At 57.8% G+C, this 14582-nt stretch overlaps 1 protein-coding gene across 2 annotated transcripts in view; it reads left to right on the top strand.

Annotated features, from left to right (window-relative positions):
- Window positions 1–14582, top strand: part of VAC14 (VAC14 component of PIKFYVE complex) — a 104461-nt gene that overhangs the window by 66776 nt on the left and 23103 nt on the right. The gene's annotated exons all lie outside the window — the stretch shown is intronic.

Here is a 14582-nt window from a genome sequence, read left to right as displayed (position 1 = left end):
TGGGCGCCGCTGGTGGCAGCCGTGGCTCTGGCTGAGCCAGGTTCTTGGCACTGCATGAGCCCAGCCTGGACAGTCCCAGGGTACCAGCCCCAGGCGCTGGAGCCCTCCAGAACTGTCATCACCAGCAGCTTGGCCGGGTCTGGTCCTTTGCCTCTTGCTTGGCTCCAAAAAGCAGAATCACCAGAAGAGTGACCTTCAAGCCAAAAAATCTAGAGGGGGCACAGATTCAGGCTCCCCCAACAAAGCCAGGCAGAAGCGTTCCCCCAGAATCGTCCGAGTGGCCCGATGTACTCTGCAGCAGTGGTTCTCCACCCTGACTGTGAGTTAGGCGACGGAGGAGGCTTGAAAAAAAGGTAGTGGCTGAGCTCCACCCTGAGCAGTGAAATCAGAACCTCTAGGGTGATAGAGGTTAGTGAAACCATCCAGGGTGCTCGGGGAGCAGACAAGACTAATGTGGTCCTAGGAGTCAGGGGGGCTCCTGATGCCGTCCAGGAGCAGGCGACATGAAGGATTCCAGGCACGGGGTCCAGCCTGTACAGGGGCTTCCAGGCAGGGAGGAGCTGGGAGAGTTCATTTTGCTGTAGACCAGAAGGCGGGAAGTTGGGGCTCAGCCTTGTATGCCACACTAGAGATTGGGGCCCAACCAGCCATTCCTGGGATGCCACTGAATGGGCTTGAGCAGGGGAGTGGTGTGAGCAGATCGCTGTTTTTAAAGATTACTGTGCTGCGGGGAGAGAATGAGTAGCTGTGTGGGAGACCACTTGGGAGGCTGTTGTCCAAGGTAGCAGCTTGGTAGGGGGATGGGAAGAAGCAGTTCCATTCAAGAATTAGTAAGAAGTGTGTTGACGGGCGATGGATTGCACGAGGGGGTGAGAGGAGAGGGAGGTGGGCGTGTCAGCCAGGACTCTGAGTGAGCAGCAGGGTGGCCTTGCGATGGGAGCCCTGGGAAGAGGAGCAGGGAGGGAGGGGGTCCCTTGTTTGACTTAAGTAGCTTTGAGGACATCAGAGGAGAGTTGTTGACAAGTTCCCGTCGTGGCTCAGTGGTTAACGAATCTGACTAGGAATCATGAGGTTGCGGTTTCGATCCCTGGCCTCTCGCTCAGTGGGTTAAGGGATCTGGTGTTGCTGTGAGCTGTGGTGCAGGTCGCAGATGCGGCTCGGATCCCGCGTTGCTGTGGCTGTGGTGTAGGCTGGCGACAACAACTCCGATTAGACCCCTAGCCTGGGAACCTCCGTATGCTGCGGGTGTGGCCCTCAAAAGACAGAAGAAAAAAAAAGGAAAGTTGTTGAAGAAGCAGTTTGCTGTGTCTGCCTCTCAAAAGAAGGATCTAGGCCCAAAGATAGAAATCTGAAGACGGATGACAGTCATTCATTCATTCACTCATCAGTCCATTCATTCAACGCATGCTGACTGTGCAAGATTCCGTGCTAGATAGTTCTGCCTTGTAGACTTTGATTCCTTGAGCGTAAGAACACTCGGTGGGAAGAGGCGTGGGAAGGGTCCTGGGGCTGGGCCCTTGAGCCCCAGTGTGTAATGGTTGGTGAAAGAGGGAGAAGCTGGGCTCGGAGGCTGAGAAGAAGGCCAAGAGGTAGAAAGAGCTGGAGGAAAGAGGGGGCAGCAGGAGGCCGGGAGGGGAGAGGAGGCCTGAAGAGGGTCCCCTGGGAAACGTGGAGGAGACTACTGAGCACGGGGTGAACTGAAGGGATGAGAGACAAAGCAATGGAGGGCTTGCCTGCAGGGGCCAGGCTAGGGGAGCCACAGTGCCCCAGCTCCAGGCAGAGGGGGGTGGGGGGAGGCATGGAGGCCACCCTGGGGACCAGGTCAAAGGGTCAGGTCTCAGGATGGGGCAGGCCTGCCTGGCCAGAAGGACAAAGAGCAGGACTACAGAGCCCGTGCCCATCAGCAGGAAGGGGCTTCCACATTCCAGACCACCAAGTGGTGTCCACTGATGATGGGCAGGCGCCACCAGCCTCTGCTTTTCTGAGCTCTCAGAGAGCAGGGCTCCTCGGCCTCAGCCCCCATGGCATTTGGGGCTGGATAATTCTTGGTGGGGAGGGGGCTGTCCTGTGCACCGCTGGAAGTTGAGCAGCATCCCTGAGCTCATCCCTCTAGGTACCAGTAGCACCCTACCCACCCAGCTGGGACAGTGCCAAAGGTCCCCTGGGGAGCAGACTCATCCCAGATGACAACCACAGTTGCCGAGGGACCGAAATGGGCTCTTACCCTCACCAGCCAAAACAGGAAGGTTTGCACATTTTTTCTTTACATCTCGTTGGACGATCGGGGATTGAAGTAGAGATTAGATGTGGTACAGGAGACCCCCCACCAGGAAAATGACGGACTCTTCCCACACAAGCGACAGTTAGCTTCGTGTGGTTTTCCAAATTGCAGAAGTGTCAGCTCTTTGATGAGCCTCGTTGCCCAGAAGACTTTCAGGGAACCAGGGGAGAGAGAGGCCTTTGAAAAAGGAGTTTGTTGCTAGTTTCCTCTCCGGAGAGCTGGGCCGTAATGGGTTTTTCCATCCTCCGCCAGTTTCACAGGCCCCATCAGGGGCTTGGGGAGAGGGAGCTGGAGGAGTCAGCAGCATCCCGGGCAGAAGTGCCGGCAGCATGGGTGCGCGCAGGTGTGAGTGTGCGGCGGGGTTGGGGGTGGGGGTCCCCCACTCGCTAGGGCCCAGGCTCCGCAAAGCTGGTGGCCCTACTGCCGCCATGTTCCCATTTACAGCCTCAAGGGCGGTGAGGCTTCACTTGCTCGGCAGAGTCTCCCCAGCATCCTGGGCTGATGGGAATCTTCATTTTGCAGGAAGGAGGTGAGAGGAGGCCACATGCCTGCCTGGCTTGGCTGGAGCTGGGCTGCAGACCCTTGCACGCTGCTAATTCTGCAGCCGCCCCTCTGCCCCTTCCGTGATAGAGGGCCAAGCCAGGTGCCTTGAGGACCCAGGATGACCTGGCTCCCAGCTTCTCAGGGTCCCCCCTCCACATCCTGCTGGAGCCCAGTGTATCCAGCATGGCAGTTGCTCTCTGTTCAGGAGCTCATGCCCCTAGTGGACCACACTGGGCCTCGGTGGGCATCACGCCTGGCCTCCAGGGCCTCGCTCCTGCCCTGCACAGCCACAGAGGTCTCCTCACCCTGGGCACTAGCACGAAGGACCCTGTGGGCTAGACGGAAGGGACCTGTGACTGGGTCCCTCACATAGGTTGTCCCTCCTAGTCCTTTGCTTCATTGGTCCAGCCTGCCATCCCCCGCGAAGCAGCACAGGCACCTGTCATTTCTAGTTACAGCTCCCTCTGGGTCATGCCGGCTCTGTGGGGCCACTGCCTGCTAAGCCCGTGCTCCAGGCCGCCCATTCTGGTCTCTCAGGGCGTGCATAGCACAGCGGCAGACACAGAGGAGACCTTGAAGGGGGGTGCCTTCCTCCTTCCCATGGTCAGACAGGGATCCAGGCCCCTCAGGAGAGGTTTGCTGGGGCTCAGCCCTGGGAATGTCAGCCTGCCCTCCTGCCTCTCGTTTCATGTCCGTATTTTCTGCTGATGGCTTTAAAGAGAAGCATGATAGGAGTTCCCATTGTGGCGCAGTGGTTAACAAATCCAACTAGGAACCATGAGGTTGCGGGTTCAATCCCTGGCCTCGCTCAGTGGATTAAGGATCCGGTGTTGCCTTGGGCTGTGGTGTAATTTGCAGATGCGGCTCGGATTCCGTGTTGCTGTGGCTCTCGTGGGGGCCGGCAGTTACAGCTCTGATTAGACCCTTAGCCTGGGAACCTCCATATGCCACGGGAGCGGCCCTAGAAAAGGCAAAAAGACAAAAAAAAGAGAGAGAGAGAGAGAGAAGCATGATAGTGCTCCACGCAGACTGCTGAGATGAGGCTGCAGGCCTGATAAGAACCACAGTAAGTGATTCTTAACTCCCTTCTTCAGGTGTTAAGCCGACTGTGTCGCTCCTCTCAACCCCAAGATGGAGCACTGTGAAAGAAAGGGGGGGGATTCTTCTGGCAAAAAAGCGAAAAACCATCTTTTTTCTTCGGTCGCGTGTTTAGCTCAGGGTCCAGGAACAGCTACTCTCTATAGAAGGATAATGACATCCAGAGTGTTTGAGGACAAACATCTGGTGGGGGACTTGGCCTCGAGGAAGCTGCCTAACTTTCCTCAGGCCCAAACTCAGCTGACCCAGCCTGCACCTCCATGGTGGGTGGCAGTGAGGCTCCGAACTCCAGCCAGGCCCCTGGGCCGGTTGGCCATCCTCTCCGTGTCCACATGACCCTGTTATCTGGTGGCTGTAACAGTTAAGAGGTGTGTTGAGTTGGGGGATGCTGTGACTCCAAAACCTCATCTCAGCCAGGCTTGCTGTGATCCCGTCCCGGCCCAGGCCTTTCTCCAGGCTGTGGGGACTGGGGCCAGGGCCACGTACGGAGGGAAGAGGGGGGCACCCCAGCCTTGCCCACACCCGCGGCCCCTCCCCAGAGATGCCCTGGCCCTGGGGAGCCAGATTGGGAGGGGAGCTTCTCCAGTCTAACAGCCTTGGGTTCGAGTCCCAGTTCCTCCAGTTTTTAACTCCGTGTCCTGTTTCCCAGCCTGTTTTGCTTTGACTGTGAAACAGGGATGATGGTGTCTGCCCATTTCACGGAGAGGCTTACGTAAGACCGCGTGCCGGCTCTCAGCACAGCTTGGTCAAGGGGAGCTGCTGTTCCGCCTCACGGTTCACGGTGGTCTGTGGGGAGGGACGGCCAGATCCAGGAGAGGGGAAAGAATTGAACCTTCCGGGTCGAGAGCTGGCTGCCACCCCGGCACCCACCGGCGGCCCCGGCCCCGTTAAAACAACTCAGCCCGAGTGGGTGTTCGTGTACATTTCCCTCCTCCCCCCGCCCCGCCGCCGCTGTTGCGGGCAGAACAAGCACAGGGCTTGTTTTCCCACGAACTGTTCCACTGTGCTCCGTAGAAAAGGAGAGGAGGGAGAAAACGCAGCCCCTTTGATAAACTGCGATATGAACTCCAGCGTAACCCGACAGCTGGGCTCTTTACAAGGCCTGCTTCTGTGCTGGGAAGGGAGCGGGGCCGGGGACGCTCCCTGGCAGCCAGCGAGGCCCTCTGGTCCTTTGGCTGAATCAGCTGTGCCTCCCCGCCTCCTCCCTGCAGAGAGGCCTTGCAGAGAAAGCCTGCTTCTCAACCAGTGACTGTGCTGTGAACGCGAGGGCTGCACCCCGACCAGCCCAGTCCGTGGTGGCACGGTCCCCAGCACCGTCCCCAAAGGGAAGACCCTCGTGCGGGGGAGGGGGGGGCAATCGGGAGAGAGGGGCAATCGGGAGAGAGGTCAGGAGGCCTCTTCCAGGAGACCCAACCCAGAGCAGCCCCAGGATAAGGCTTCTAGTTCATTCCGGTTCATTCTGGTCCTCCTCTCGCCTCTGCCACAGGCCTGGCAGCCTGTCCAGTTCACCCAGAGCACCTCCCGTGTACCCCTGCCCATGCGGCCGCCCCTCCTCCAGAGCCCCGCGTTTGCATAAGAGCCCTGTACTGGGGGGCTGGCCGAGTGGGGAATGGGTTAGCCGCTGAGTTGGGTGCTGAGCAGAGGAGCCCGGGCCTAGGAAGCCACTGGAAACTGGACTTGTTTTTAATTGCAGGGCGGTGGGGATGGGGGGGGTGCGCGGTGGCTCGAAAGAAGCCCTCTTTCATGCCGTAATTGGGAAATTCCACTTTGCTGTCCTTGTGCGTCCCTCCGCGGGGGCCAGATGACCGCTGTGGCCGGGGCAGCCCACACCGCCATCCCCCCGGACCCCATCGCCCCTCCTCGCTCTCTCTATCCTCCCAGCCTCCCGTTCGTTTGGCATCGGGTGCGGCCCCTTTTCCCATTTCTTTCTGCGTGCCACCTTACCTGCCAGGGGGCAGTGGCCGGGTCCCCCAGAGCCCATTGTGCTGATTCTAATGAAAGATGAACCGAGTAAAGGGCAAGGCCCAGATCCTGTTCACGTGGCCTTTTAGAAACGCAGCTTTGCCTGCAGGGAGAGCTTCTGAGAGGCCCCGCTCGGCTCTCTTCCTCTCGCCCCCTTAATGGATTGCGTTCCTTTGCTCAGAATAAAAACAAATTGCTGCGACACACACACACACACACACACACACACACACGTGCCAGCCCAAATCTGTCTCCTGAAACAGCCCTGACCCAACCCCCCCCCCCCCCCGCCCGCCCCAGAATGCAGGCGGATGGGGCCTTTCCCTAGCTGTAGCTGAGAAGAAGGGGACAGGACTGGAGGCTGGAGGGTTTCTTCGAGGAATTTCTTATTCCCTCTCGGAAGAAACTTCTTTCCTGTCGTCTTTAAGTTGGGCTGCCCAGCTCCCTGTGTGGATCTTCTGGAGCCTTCCCCAGTCATTCTCCCCCAGAGGTCAGGCCCCAGTGCTTTTGCTGAAATGCAGGACAGCAAAGGGAGTGCATGGCAGAAACCGCTTTGCACAACCAGCTCTGATTTGGCACTGATCTCCTCACTGGGGACAGTGCGGCGGGCGTGTGAATGCAGGGCGGCACGATCTGACATGCCAGAGAAGATGCCTGTGAGAAAGCCCTGCCCTCAAAGGTAAAAAGCGGGGCAAAATTCAGACAGCCCTGAGAGCCCGCCCAGCCCAGCCCATTTCCATCGTCATCTGATCCGTGGCCAAGTGCCAGCATCCCAGCACCTCGCAGAACCATCTGTGACCCAGGGGTGGCAGGGAGGCCTGGGGGCAAGCTAGTGGCTTTGCTCTGCCTCCTGCAGGTCGTCCCCCACACTGCCCCTGTGGAGCCCTCTGTCACACACACTGGCGCTGCCTGTAAGAAGTGATGTATTTTCTTCTGCAGTATGGAAACCACATGTGATGGGCCTTGCCAGGCCAGGCTGGGATTAATTAGATGCAGCCAGGGGTGTGGGGTGAGGAGAGGAAGTACTGGTTAGAGGGAGCCCTGTGCAGCCTGCTCTGGAAGTCTGGGGAACTTTAGAGGGAATGTCCCATGTTTCAGGGGTCCTCTTGGATCCCGTGGGGGCAGGGGGGTGCACTGTGCTGATGGAAGCAAGGACTGGAAGGAGGCCGGGGATCCTCTCACTTTGAGTAGGGCTTGTGGGAGGTTAGAGGTCACAGGGGAACTGGCAGGGGGAGACCATGTGACCCACAGAGCCAGCCCTTTGCCCCCGCATCCGGGAGCACCTGGGGGAGGGTTGCGGGTTGAGCACCTGAAGAATCATCCCATGCCCATCGCACAGGATGCCTTAAAAAGCCTCTAAAGACTCATCACATGAGTGGTGGCACCTGCTGAGCCCTTTCCAGCCCCCAAGGAAACTTTCTTTGGAGTCTACACACCTGAGTGTCAGCTCCCCGGCACATGGCTCAGGCAGCCGACAGGGTCGGAGGTTGAGGGTCAAGGACTGTTGTCAGGAGCCGAGAATTTGACAGTGAATTTCTGTCTGAAGCTTGAGAGGTTATGGATCCTGCAGCTGTCTCTGGATCTGTTTATACATTACCTAAGGACACCAGGAAACTAGCCAAGTTTTGACCTTGGTTAGTCAGACAGCTCAGTTAATGAGCAAGTAGCCGATGGGTATCACAACATAGCAACTTAAAATATCACTTGCATCCTCCTGCCTCCTTGGAGTAGAGCTTCATCTGAGCCTGGAGAGCCAAATGGGTGCCCTTAGCTTAAAAGTGCTTTTTCAGCTCCTTAGAACAGCTGTTACAGAGTGTGTCCTGTTCGTCTGTTGCAGGACGCCGTTCTCAGGAAGCTCTTCTTTCATCCTTTTCCCCTTGGGTTTCCTCAGGCCGTCCCGGGAGGTCCCTGGCTGGTCTTCTCTTTTCTCCCCACGGGTGGATCCTCTGAGCAGGTAGCCACCAGGATCACCCCCACACCTGCCCCGTCTTCAGGAACCTGCACGGAAGGGTTTCTGTCACGTGTAGCTTGGGAAATACTGCAGACCCCGCAGGCTGCCTCTTCCACGTGGAAGGAGAGCCCCCAACTCTGAGCTCACGTGATGGTTGTGCCCTGGCCTGGGGGAACCTGGGCGTGGAATTTGGCCTCAGACAGCAAGCACAAGCCCATGTGAAATACGGTCCAAGAGGAAGGGTGCTTTGTAACCCAGGCTGCAAGGGCCCACCCAAGAGCTCTTGGGATCTGAAGTGGATAATGGAGCTTTCTCTGCAAGTTTGCAGCCTCAGCTCTCAGGGGAGCATGGGCTTCGGGTCTGTCACTGTCACCCTGGTATCTTTCAGTGTCCTTATGGCACCAGAGCATTTGCCCGCAGCTCCCTAGCCCCGAGTCTTGGGACAGCTCCATGGGGGGTGCCGTGTTCCACCCAGAGATCCCAGAGCCAAGGATCTTACTTGTCCTCCAGACTGAGGTTGGGAGGGGCCTTTGGGAAAACGCCCCCCAATTTCCAGTCTGGACTTGCTCCCCACCCCCACCCCGTTGGAAAGCAGCTGTGCCGTCTCGTGGCATCTCCCTTCCTTCCAGGATCATTAACCCATAGAGAATCCCCACCAAGATCTGTCCTGATGTGCCCTCCTCGTCGTCCTCTCCCGGGGCTGTCATCCTGCTGGCTGCCACCTCTCAGAGGTGAAACACTGAATAAGTCTGCGGGCCCTTCTCTGTCTTCCTTCCGGCCCCAGGGCCCACCAGGCTTCTGCCTGCTGTTATCCTGGCCTATTTCCGGTCTCTAGATGACATAATCTCATTGGAACTGCCTGGCACTTAGACAGTGAATGTCTTTCTGGGTCTAAATCTCCGCTTTGACTCTTGCTTGAGAGGACGTGTCTCTCCCCCCCCCCCCCCCCGCCCCCCGATCATTTGTTTTTCCTTCTGGCTCATCCCACTTGCTCCCATCTCCCACCTCGGCCTCTCTCTGTTTCTGAAGCTGGGCTGAGATGGATTTCAGGGGCGCGTCCGAGCCCCCTCTCATGTTTCTCTAGTCCTCTGTCGAGCATTCTGTGCTGTTTTGAGCCTTGCCTCTCACTCTTTCCTTTTGGAAGCTGCTTCCCCCAGTGCACAGTTCTGCGTCTCTTTCTCCACTTCCACTGGCCACACCCCTGGCCCCAGTTGCAGTCACGCGCCCCATTCCAGCTCTCACCCGTGACCAGCTTCCCGAATGTGGGGCCATCTGAGTCTCCTTGTTTTGCCCCCACAGAGCTGCTTCTTTAGCCTGATGATGGCACTTGTGTCTCCACCCTCAGCCTTGTCATCAGTAAACGTGTGGCCTCCTGTGTCCCCAGAAGTTCGACTTGTTTTCTGCGTGATTTTGCCATCTCTCCGGAAAAGCCCTCTCTCTCTCTCTGTGGTTTTTGTTTTTTTTTTTTTTTGCCTTTTGTCGTTGTTGTTATTGTTGTTGCTATTTCTTGGGCCGCTCCCGCGGCACATGGAGGTTCCCAGGCTAGGGGTCGAATCGGAGCTGTAGCCTCTGGCTGACGCCAGAGCCACAGCAACTCGGGATCCGAGCCGCATCTGCGACCTACACCACAGCTTATGGCAACGCCGGATCCTTAACCCACTGAGCAAGGCCAGGGATCGAACCCACAACCTCATGGTTCCTAGTCGGATTGGTTAACCACTGAGCCACGATGGGAACTCCGCCCTCTCTCTTAACCATGTAAGTTTAACACTTTTTCCTTCAGAGCCCCAGATGCATCTTTTCCTTCTCATGATCAGGACAATGCGGCAGTCTTTCCTCCCTCTATGCCTCGGTGCCCACCCAGCGTTTTATTAATATAAATTCTTCACTTAACAACAACACGCTGTATGAAAGTACACAAGCCAGAGTTCCCGTCGTGGCTCAGTGGTTAACGAATCCGACTAGGAACCATGAGGTTCGATCCCTGGCCTTGCTCAGTGGGTTAAGAATCCAGCATTGCCGTGAGCTGTGGTGTAGGTTGCAGACACGGCTCAGATCTTGTGTTGCTGTGGCTCTGGCGCAGGCCGGTGGCTACAGCTCGGATTCAACCCCTAGCCTGGGAACCTCCATATGCCACGGGAGTGGCCCTAGAAATGGTAAAAAGACAAAAAAAAAGAAAGACAGTACACAAGTCATAAGTATAACACAGCTCAGGTCGTCTTCGCTAATGACCTACATCCAGGTAATGAGCACTCAGATCAGGAAGTACAGCGTTTCCAGCACCCGAAGGGCCCTTTCGTGTCTCCTCCCAATTACTACCCATGCCCTCCTCTCCGAAGTAGCCACTGGCCTGACCTCTCACGTTCTGCATTCGTTTTCCTGGTCTTTAGTTTTCGGCTTCGGTGGGGGATAGGGGGGTGTCACCTGGTGTTTTGAACTTTATATAAACGGCATCGTGCAGTGTGTGTGCTTTTTGCAAACTGTCAGCTTTCTTTTGGCCGTCCTCGTCTTTGCAAGATGGCCCTGTGTTCAGTGTGGCAGTAGTTTCCGCTTTTCTGTGGAGTGCCCACCACGGGCGCCGTCGCGCCTTTACCCACTCTGCTGCCCCGAATAGTGCTGTTGTGAGCGTCCCTTCGCATCTGGTGAATGTATGGGTGCCTTTCTCTGAGATCGAACCCAGGAATTGCTGGATCGGGGACCATACGTGTGTTTAGCTGCAGGAGGCGCTGTGTGAGCCACGCCAGCTTCCACTCCTGCACGCGCGCGCGTGCACGGCCCGTGAGCGGGCCCGTTGCTCACATCCTCGGTGACACTTGGTATCAGCGGTCTCGGCTTTTAGCCGTTCTGGGAGCTACGTGGTGGCATCAGCATGTGCTTCTTATTTGCATGTCCCTGAAGATGAACAGAGTAAAAGAAGTGCTTGTGATGCTTTGGCTTTTGAGTGACCTCTTTTGCAGCGAGCCTGTCGGAGTCATTTCCCCATTGGGTTTTTGGTGCTTTTCTTATTGATTTGTGAAAGTTCTTTCTATTTCTTCTGGATTCCAGTCTTTCTCAGATATGTGCCCTGTCGTTATCTTCTCCTCTGTGGGCTGCCTTAGCCCACACCCCCTTCGCAGTGTCTCTTGATGAACAGGCCTTTCTATGTAATGACGTCCAGGTGACCAGTTTTTTCTTTTCAGCATTTTTTATGGTTTGTGGTGCTTTTCCAGGGGATTAGGAGCTCAGAAGAACTAGCTCTAAAGCTGCCCGTTTCTGGTTGGCATCGGTTAAGTGTTCCCAGGGAGCTGGTCACTGAGTCCAGGCCGCCTAAACCCCAGAGGTGTATCTTAGCTCCGGACAGGGTCTCGGAGGCCACCTAGTCGAGCCTGCTGTGCTTTGTCAAAACGAAGATGCTCACTCTCCCTCCGTTCCCCCGCCCAGCGGAATCCCAGGGACTTCTGGTGCAGCCAGGCCAGCGGAGGTCTGCAGCCTGGAGGTGGGAGCCACTCATCTAAGTACGGTGACAGGAGGCGGGAACCCAGGTCAAAGGCACCGGGACGAGCAAGGGGGCTTGACTGGCCCGAGTAGCCAGACCAGGGCAGAGGGCCACCAGGCCCCGCAACTCGGCGTCTCCCTGGGGTGCCGTCTCGCACCTCATCGTTCTGGTCTCTTCCAGTGGCAGAAACATGGCCCCACGTCATGTGGCCCTCACACTCCTGCTGGCTGTGCTCCAGGGCAGTTCTGGTGGGGTCCCACGGGGTCCTTTGTCCCATGTGGTGGAGGCGGCAGTGGCAGAACCCTGCGTGGCATGGGGAGCAGCAGCTCTCCAGAGGGAAGGGCTGCTCTCCTAGGAGTGGAAAAGCACAGGGGGCGCCCAGCCGGCTGCTTTCCTGAGCAGTTTCCTTACACGAAAGCTGGAGATGGTCACCCTCGTGACCCCTGCTGACCCTCGGGGGGATTGGACGATGCACCAGAAAGGGCTCAGAAGAGCGTCTTGCTCTAAGTTACCTCTTGTAGAGACTGCGACGGTAATCGTGCTAGGTGGCATCCCCCTTTCTCTGTGCCTGTCAGTCAGAGCTGGCCTGGCTCCTGTCGCCCCCTTCCCCGCCCCTTGCTCCCTCTGATGTCTCCATACGGGGCTGCTCCCTCCCGCTTGGCTCCTGGAAAACAGGTGCTCTGGGGTTGACTGTCTCTTGTTTTCCAGGGAAGAGTAAGCAGGACAGGCCCCTGAGCAAACTAAGAGTTGCCCCAGGTGCCCTCCCCTCCTTGGCCCCCCCCTGCCCTCCCCTGTTCAGAGCTGTCCAGTCAGACACTTGGTTGCAGGGCACAGAAAATCAGTCCCCACACTCACACTGAAGAAAATACAGGCGGTGTGTAGTTAGGGACGAGGATCAGCAAGTCCACGACTAGAAGCTTCCCAGGGCCCTGGGTCTTATCCCCGAACTGCCGCAGTGGGGTCCTCTTCCTCCTGTGTCAGCCCCACCCTGGGCAGGCCGTCTGTCCTGTGGCCTCGCTCCAGTCCCTTGGCACCCGGCCTTGGCAGTGGCCCTGGGCTTGAGTCTCCTTGGACCTGTCGCTGCGCCCTGACTTCGGGATGGATCGTGTGCCACCCTCTCATGCAGGAGGAGGAGCTGTTGCTCGTGGGAAATTGGTTTGGGAAGCAGCACGCCAGCCTGTGGACACCAGGGAGGCAGATCCACCAGCCCCCGCTCCGTGGTCTAGGTTCACGTGCTGCCGGAAAAGAGGTGTGAAGCAGGTGGCAGGAGTGACACGCTGTCTCCACTCCTCCAACAGCCCAATTCTCCATCTGTCCCGGAGGGGGCCAAGGGTAGGGTGGAGCTGTGTGTGTGACCCAGTGGCCTTCCCAGGGACCGCCACGGGGCAGGTGGGGAGTGGGACAGCAGCCGAGGAATCAGGCCTCCCACTGATCCCTTCCGTTGCCAGCACGGCACCTTGCCAGAGACCGCAAGTTATCTGTGTCACCGTGTGTGCAGTTGGGGGTTAGACCCAACTCCCAGCAAGGCCGTGCTTGCTCTCTCCCGGCACCAGGGCTTCCAGAACAGTGGCCCCAGGCCATGACTGAAAGGAGACCAGGGGAGTCTCCATCTGGGCTTTAGGCTTAGTTCAGACTGGCCCAGGGGGACCTTAGGGTCAGCTGAGGTCTTTCACACAGCAGGAAACCGAGGCTCGGATTTTTCCAGTAAATATTTACTTTGTGCTGCCCTTGTGCCCCACCTGGGCCAGGCCGATGTGGGCGCAGCCACCACAGTCCTCAGGCAGGACACTCAGGTGTGGCAGGAGCGTTGTGGAGGGCAGGGAGGAGCTGAGGCTACCCCAGTCAGGGGACCAGGGTCAAAGGATCACTCCCCATGGTCCATTCCGTGGCTCTTCCTGGAGTGCCCACAGTGTGCCAGGCCCCGCACCAGCCTTGGACACACATGGGACCCAGAGCTGGTTCCTGCCTTCACCGAGGTGGCAGTCCAATGGCACAGGCAGACGGGTGACAGGTGACTAAGAAATGTGTGCCCTAGTCTTGTGATTCCTGCTCTGGGGGAAACAGTGGGGTGCAGGTCGGGGGTCCTCAGGTCCAGGCCTGCAGAAGGGGGGCACCCCACAACTTCAGCAGAGCCAAGAAGCTGTGACCTGGATCCAGTGTTTTCTCAGAGCATAAAAGTGCCCTAGTTTTCCCTCTCCTCAGGCTCAGCTGAAGCTACGCCAAGAACTGGCTTTTAAAGGCTGCCTGGAAGGTGGTTTGGAGCCAAAAATCTATAGCACCAGTGCATTTGTGACCTTGTTGAAAATGCTTACTGAGGAAAATCGAGGGGAGGGGGTAGGATTTGGGAATTTTTTTGTCCTTTTAAAATTAAAAAAAAAAAAAATAGAATCCCTTTGGCTCTCCTCCCCCCACCCCTTTCCCGCTGCCCGGTCCCTTCCAGGCACCCCGCCCAGGCAGCAACCCCCCCCCCCACCGCCACCACCCTACGCTTATCCCTTGCGTTTGTCCACACCTCCCCCACCCCCAATCCCTCTCCATCCCCGTGCTTCAGGAATGAAAAATACCAAGTGGGTAAAATTAAGGAGCCTGGGTATAGCCCTGGAAATTAGGCCACAGCTGTCAGGCTGGGCAAGAGCCCTCGTGTCTGGATGGAACTGCCGGGAGCAAGCGCTCAGCCCCTCCTCCGTGAGGACAGATAAGAGCCCCCAGCCCCCACCTCCCCCGGGAAGGGGCTGCTGCTATGCCAGCCTAGGGAGGGCCAGGAAATGCCATTTGTCATTGCACAGACCCGCCCCAGTGCCCACCAGCGGGGGCACCGCAGTGGGCCGAGCTCATCCTTGCCCTCCCAGGCACTCACAAAGTGATGATGCTCTGTGGGAGCGGATGGGGCGAGGGAGGGCCCAGCCCCAATAGAGGGGTCGGGGAAGCTTCTGGAAAGAGATGCTGTCTACCTGAGCCATGAAAGATAAGGAATGCACTGTGGGTGGGGGAGGGGTGGGAGGAGCCAGTGCTTCTGATGTAGGAGAGTCTGCCTGGAAGCCCAAAGCCCAGAGCCCAGGCCCCCCACGGAGCCGGGGGAGTGGCTGGGACCAGGCAGCCCTGAGGTACTGAGCGACTGAAGGGCCGGGCAGGTTCAGAGAACTCTCTACCTGCTGTGGGAGACACCCCTGTGATGCTGTGGGGGACTGCGGGCCTGCTCGAGGCCATGCTGGTCCCGGAGCCCGTGCCCTGAGCTCCAGTGAATGGCGAGGAAGCGGGGCCCAGGGCTCACG

Source organism: Phacochoerus africanus, chromosome 8, assembly GCF_016906955.1.
Source record: "Phacochoerus africanus isolate WHEZ1 chromosome 8, ROS_Pafr_v1, whole genome shotgun sequence".
Classification (NCBI taxonomy): Eukaryota; Metazoa; Chordata; class Mammalia; order Artiodactyla; family Suidae; genus Phacochoerus; species Phacochoerus africanus.
The sequence above is the reverse complement of the archived record's forward strand: the minus strand, read 5'-3'. Positions and strand labels throughout refer to the sequence as shown.